The sequence below is a fragment of the Hesperophylax consimilis genome, chromosome 29 (genome assembly GCF_061612785.1).
Source record: "Hesperophylax consimilis isolate HC1 chromosome 29, BYU_Hcon_1.0, whole genome shotgun sequence".
NCBI lineage: Eukaryota > Metazoa > Arthropoda > Insecta > Trichoptera > Limnephilidae > Hesperophylax > Hesperophylax consimilis.
In genome coordinates this window covers 183,640-190,130 of record NC_142864.1, presented here as the reverse complement: position 1 = coordinate 190,130, position 6,491 = coordinate 183,640, and the positions used below count along the sequence as shown (strand labels likewise).

The window sequence follows — 6,491 nt, the reverse complement described above, 5'->3', positions numbered from 1 at the left end:
TTAAGTTAAAAATCATAAATAGTATTATCCAATTTGTCAACCAATGTTTTCTCTATTTTAAAATCCAAGCAAGTACTTGAAGACGTTTTGGAATGCAATATTCCGGATAATGTTTTCGTTGACAAACGGTTTCGGATTTATTTAGATTAATTGCTGAAAACAATCTCTCCACTGTTGCACTTGAGTGTGGCAAACACAGGATTGTTAAAATAAAGCCTAGGAAATTTAAGGGTGTCGTCGCCCAATTTAGTTTGACTGATTCTCAACCAAAATTGTAGTATTGAATGGCCTATGGGCGACGGGTCAAAATCAAAACATTGCAACTCTCTCCACTCTCTCATTTTTTTTTTTTTTTTAATATTTTTTTTTATTTTATAAAATACAGTATAATGTTTAAATTTACATAGTAAGAGCATATTTCAATAAAAATTAACATGTTTACCTTTACAAGAGTCTAAAACTCGTGTGTAAAGGGAAAATAATAAAAACTTAACATACATATGTAAATAGAAGAAAAAAAGAATCATAAAAACATATAAAGTGAAGAGATTTTAGTTTTTTTATACAATAATTTATAAAATAATATAGTGAGATATCATCGTCATTCTAATTCGTTAAATTATTTATTGTAGTGAAGTTAATTTTATTTTTAAATTTATTAAAATCCGGTTCTAATCTCATCTCAGTCGTTAATTTATTAAACCATACCACTCCAGTGTACGTGTAATAGTGTTGTGCAAAACTGGTATGCATTAATGGAGTCATTTAAATCTCTCTCTCCTACCAGATTTGGAAATAACACGAGCGATCGAGCTGCATTGTTTTGACTTGACATTAACCGGATCTATTACTTTTAAATGTTTTAATATTTGAACTGTTCTATCTCTAAAATTAAATCTTTTTAAAATTTGACTAACACCTTTAATATAAAATTCTAAACATCGTCTTCTTAAATCATCTAGGCTTTCAGAATCTATTTCAACCAGTCCGTTTGCTATTTTACCAGTCACCACACCACCCAAGTACACATCTTCTAATCTAAGAAAATAGCGCGGATCATTATGTTCAACGTCTACTAGCTGGGTCCGGTTTAAATAATTCGGTTCAATATAACAACCTAAAATGGTTTTTAAAGTTGATTCTACTCGGCTATATAGGAGATGGATTTTAATTTTTTCTGACTGCATCTCTAAATTGAGATCGTAGAAAAAAAAAATTTCTAAAAAGTAAAAATACATTTTGACCATGGAATTTCTGAGTTTTTCTAATATTGATGCGGCCGCTGGAATGTTTTCCTGAAGATGAGCGTGTGTAAAGTATAAAACGAGTGCTTCGTATTGCTCTAGAAGTCTTTTCACAACTGCGACTGAAGATAACCACCTGGTCTGAGATGGGTGCAGAAGTTTGTGTGGTTTGAGCGACAGAAATTCTTGAAACTCGACTAACTCAGACTGTCGCTTGTAGCTATTTTTTAAGTAGGAATATATGTCCCTTGCTAAATCTTCCACATCTGATGGAATCTTTTCACATGCACTGTTAGCACACAAGTGAAAAGAATGACACACACATTTCATAATAAAAAGAGCTGGAATTTCATTTTTTAAAAGACTAAAAAGCGAATGCCCCGAACCCATCATCACATTGGCACCATCTGCAGCAAAGCCCACCATATTAGAAGCATAAGGGATATTGAGGATCTGCCCTGATGATGGACACTGCAACGCTGTCCGAAACGTCGGCTAAAGAAGGAGTTAGCGCAACACGGCATAACACCCCAAAAACAAACAACAAAAATAAGGGATATTATTTTTATTTAAAAAATCTTTAATTTCATAAAACATACTATCAGCAGTTGCGGAAGGCACAGGAACTAAATTCAAAAATGAGTACTATTTCGTTAATGCTACTATCAAAAACTCTAATTACTAAGGCTAAATGCTTTACGCTGCTAATATCTGTGGACTCATCTACAATTAAAGAAAATTTATTTTTCCTTAACAAATTACAAACTTTTTCAAAGCCACTGCCCCCCATTACGTTATTCACGATTGCAGTACACTTTGTTCTGGGGCATGTTACCTTTTTAGCAATTGCAGAGTCAGGATAAAGAACTTGGCTTAATTTACTTAAATGGTCCATAGCATTAAAAGATATATTATGTTCTACGGCAAAGGCGACCAACCTGAAATTATAAATAAATAATTACCAATATAGTAGATACAATAAATCTGGAAACATGTAATAAGAATTGAGAATATTTATTTCATAATAATGTACCATATATTGAACCTTGTCGTAATGAAAATAAATGTATTTTAGAATCAATAGCTTAGCGATACACCGTACCTTATCTCAGCCTCTTTTATTTGTGAGACTTCTGTCGCCCTTTGCCGTATTGCTGGCATTTCGAGTATTATAGGCTGAAAAGCAGCAACTCGGATATTATCAGCATGTTAAGCCCCCTTTGCATGCTTCCGTATCTCCGACTTTCCGCACACAAAATCTTTCCTACAAGCATTGCAGAAAAAAAATTAGGTCCTTTATTGCTCTTCTTGAGCCAGCCTTTAAAAACCTCTTCGCTCTCCCATTTCTCCTGGTACTTCTGCGCGTACATTTTTTTATGCCTTTTGGCCGAAGTTGAATTATCCTCATCCGGAAGGTTCCTCCTTGCGCCAGAAGTCGAAGGTATATCCATCGTGTTGACCTATAATAAATACTATATTATAAATTCAGGGTGTACTTATACCAAACACATAATAGTATAAGTTGTGTTAAACTAAACACTGAATATATTGGAAAGTAGCTTATAAAAATTTTAAACTTAGTATTATCTGGTGAGCACTGATGCGAACAGAGGGTGGTAAAGCTTGTCCTTTTTGTATAACTTGAAGCAATTCAATTTTGGTCGCTAAACGTCGATTTTCTGGTACTTTTTTTCAGTTCTTTGTATAACGATAAACAAAAAGTTTATCGTCATCTTGTCTGGAAATACTATTTTCTTGAAGTCCTTTTTCAAAACTTTGTCGTGACTCAATGCTTTTTTCAATTAAATCACTTATTCGTTCTACTGGTATATTTCTTTTCTTTCGTTTAGGGGAACCTACTTCAGTGGCTTCGGTTGCATTGGCGTTTAATTGATGTGTCTCATTATTGTCTTCGTCTATTATTACATTTGACTGTTCATTCATACTATTAGTAGTTTCATCGTTGTCTACACTCTTCTGCAGGAAAGAAAGCCTTGAAAATACATATATGTTGTACTGTTGCGTTCTACACAACTATGTGAGGAGTAGAGATGGTATAAAATACAAAGATAATTTATATACTGCACCAATGACTAGTCTCAATACCTTGCATGCAGGAAGAGGGGCACCGTCATCTTTAAATATCAATTCGCTCATTACTTCGTGAACGAAGGGAGTGTTTCATGGCAAGATTCAAAAATATAATAATATTACAGGTCTTTTCTCCACTTCATCAATAAATAAGTCTGTGTCGAAGCGATCCATAGCTAGCTCAGGCGTGCTCTCGTTGTGACGTGTTGATCGCGCGGTGCCCGCAACGCTACTGAACGCTGAGGAAGATCTCCATAGTAATAAAACCACCGCACGATTCTATTTTCTAGCGGTTGAGTGGCGTTAGCATTAGTTCAGACACGGCGGATTCCGCGCGGATGCAAACCGAGAGGTTCCCATCCGCGCGGATTGAAAGTTTTCAGACACGCGCGGTGAGCGTGAGGAGTGGGGTAGGGTGACAGGGTGACGGCCGCTTCATTTCAGTAATGGAAGTCGAAGAAGCAATATGTGTGCACTTACTCCTAAAAAAAAAAAAAAAACGAAAGTATTGGGTGCATCCAATTTTGCGTGATCGGCTCACCCATGGTCAGTTTATGACTTTATACCCAAAGTTGAGGAATTTTGAGTCTAAATTTTTTAACTATTTAAGAATGTCTACAAATTCGTTTGATGAATTACTTGAAACGATCAGTGAACAAATTGCGTTTTCTGATACCCATGTGAGGTCGAGCGTGTCAAAAGAAGAAAAACTCGTGATTACTTTAAGGTAAGGTCTTTATTTTTACATAATATCAGCATATATATTTTGTATGATAGAAGACTGTGAGTCAGTGCTAATGCTTGATGAAGGAGATGGAGACGCTGGTGGGATTGTATATCCAGTTAAATATCCTAGTGGGTTCGAGTACTGTTGACTCTGCAAAAATCCTGTATTAGGCATGTTTTGTTGATTTATTATACGAACCGGCGATGGTAATATCTGCCCCTTCTCTATTACCTTGAGCAATTCGATTTTGGTAGCCAAACGCTTGTTTTCTGGAACTTTTTTTAGTTCCTTGTACAGCGATAAACAAAAAAGCTTATCATCATCTTGATTAGAAATATTATCATTGATTTGTCTCTGTATTTTATCTCGTGACTGAATACTCTCTTCTAATATGCTAGCCAATCGATCTTCTGATGCCATTTTAATTTTCTTTCTTTTATTGGGCAGGGAGCGTATTTCACGTGCGTTGACAAAATTGTTTTGGTCTTTGTTAATGTCTTCACTTTCCTCAGTTTTCGCTTCTTCTATGTTTGTTGTTGTTTCTTTGTTTTCTACCGACTTTTGAAGAAAAGAAAGCCGTCCAAAATACATGTATTTTGAACCTTTACATGCACCTGAACCAGAAGGAATTGATTTTCCTTTCTTGAATTCCTTATTGTAAGCATCACGTATGTTCTTCCACTTTTTTTTGCAATGATACACCTGAAAAAAATATCACTATCGTTAAGGAATTGTTTAGTCCTGTAAATTTGTGTTGTTATTAACATATCTGGGTACTGGTTGTTCCTTTGGAGAACTTCATTACAACTTTCGTCTTGGCAAATTTACAATTACGGGAATTGTCCGTGAAGTATGTCAAGCTTTGTGGAAAACAATCGCCAAAAAGCTCATGCCCGAACCAAGTGAAGACACGTGGAAGAAAATAGCTATAGACTTTGAAAAGTCTGCAAATTTCCCGAATTGCATAGGCGCCATCGATGGCAAGCATATAAGGATTACAATGCCTAAAGATTCTGGATCTTTGTATTATAATTACAAATACTTTTTTTCTATAGTGCTGCTGGCACTTTGTGATGCTAACTATTGCTTTACTTTTATTGACATTGGATCGTATGGAAAAAGCAGTGATTCTGCAATATTTAAAAATTCAATATTTTATAAAAGATTAATAGAAAAATCATTACATATACCAAAACCTACACCAATATCTAACACAGATCCTACACCATTACCATATGTTATAGTTGGCGATGAAGCGTTTTGTTTATCGGAAAATTTAATGCGACCCTATCCAGGAAAAGGGTTAACATATGAAAAAAGAATTTTTAACTATAGGTTATCTAGAGCCCGACGTAATATTGAGTGCACTTTTGGGATTTTAGCAAACAAGTGGCGTATTTTTCATAGGCCTATAAACGTTAACATAGACTTTGCCGAAGACATAATAAAGGCATGTTGCGTGCTACACAATTTTGTTAGAAACAGAGATGGTATGCAGTATGAAGATACTTTATACACTGCGCCAATGAGTAATCTTAATAGATTACATACAGGAAGAGGTACACCGTCATCTTTAAACATTAGAGATAGATATGCTAATTACTTTGTAAATGATGGTCGTGTAGAATGGCAAGACACAAAAATATAATCTTACGTATAAGTTGGTATCTATCACAAAGAATGTAAACTACTTAACTTAACATGTAAAATAAATAAAAATTACTAACCAAAAAGTGCCTTTTTTTCTAATGAATCCTCGTTTTCACCGAAAAATTCCACTAGCTCCATTTTTGACAATTTTATTAGAATACTCTGCGCACTGGATGTCCCACAAAGTCAATGAATAATTCGGTGTCGAAGCGATCCATTGTAACACGACCGATACGCGCGGATTTCACGAAGCAACTGAACGCGCCGATGGCACGTCATAGAAATAGATCCGCGCGGCGTCCGCGCGAATTCATTTTCTGGCGGTCGAGTGGCGGCTACCGCGCGGATGCGTGGTCCGCGCTGTATTGTATGAACGTTCTAGTAGGATGCCATATTATTAAGATCCGCGCGGTCGATCCGCGCGGTTTGCATCCGCGCGGAATCCGCCGTGTCTGAACTAGCTCTAAAACTCCATTCCGCCACCGCAGCGGGCGCGGGTAAAAATCGCTCCGTGAGTCCTTAGCCTTAATGTAAAAAAATGTCAAAATGAGATTCCACAGAAAAAAAAAACCATTGTTGTTCACCTACTTTCTCAATAATCTAGCGATGGGCGGAATCGATGAATCATCGATGGTTTACTCGATCTTTTTTACCATTCGAAATATCTCGATTCATTGTCAGAATTAATTCGAATGCAACTCAGAGACAATCGTTTTGAAACGTCTTCGAAAGTCGTCGCTGTGATTGGTCAGAAATAATCGATGCCAGCCAAGCGTTGT

At 36.0% G+C, this 6,491-nt stretch overlaps 1 pseudogene; it reads right to left on the bottom strand.

Annotated features, from left to right (window-relative positions):
- Window positions 1–3,649: 3,649 nt before the first annotated feature.
- LOC149409746 (uncharacterized) lies at window positions 3,650–6,153 on the bottom strand (annotated as a pseudogene).
- Between the last annotated feature and the right edge of the window lie 338 nt (window positions 6,154–6,491).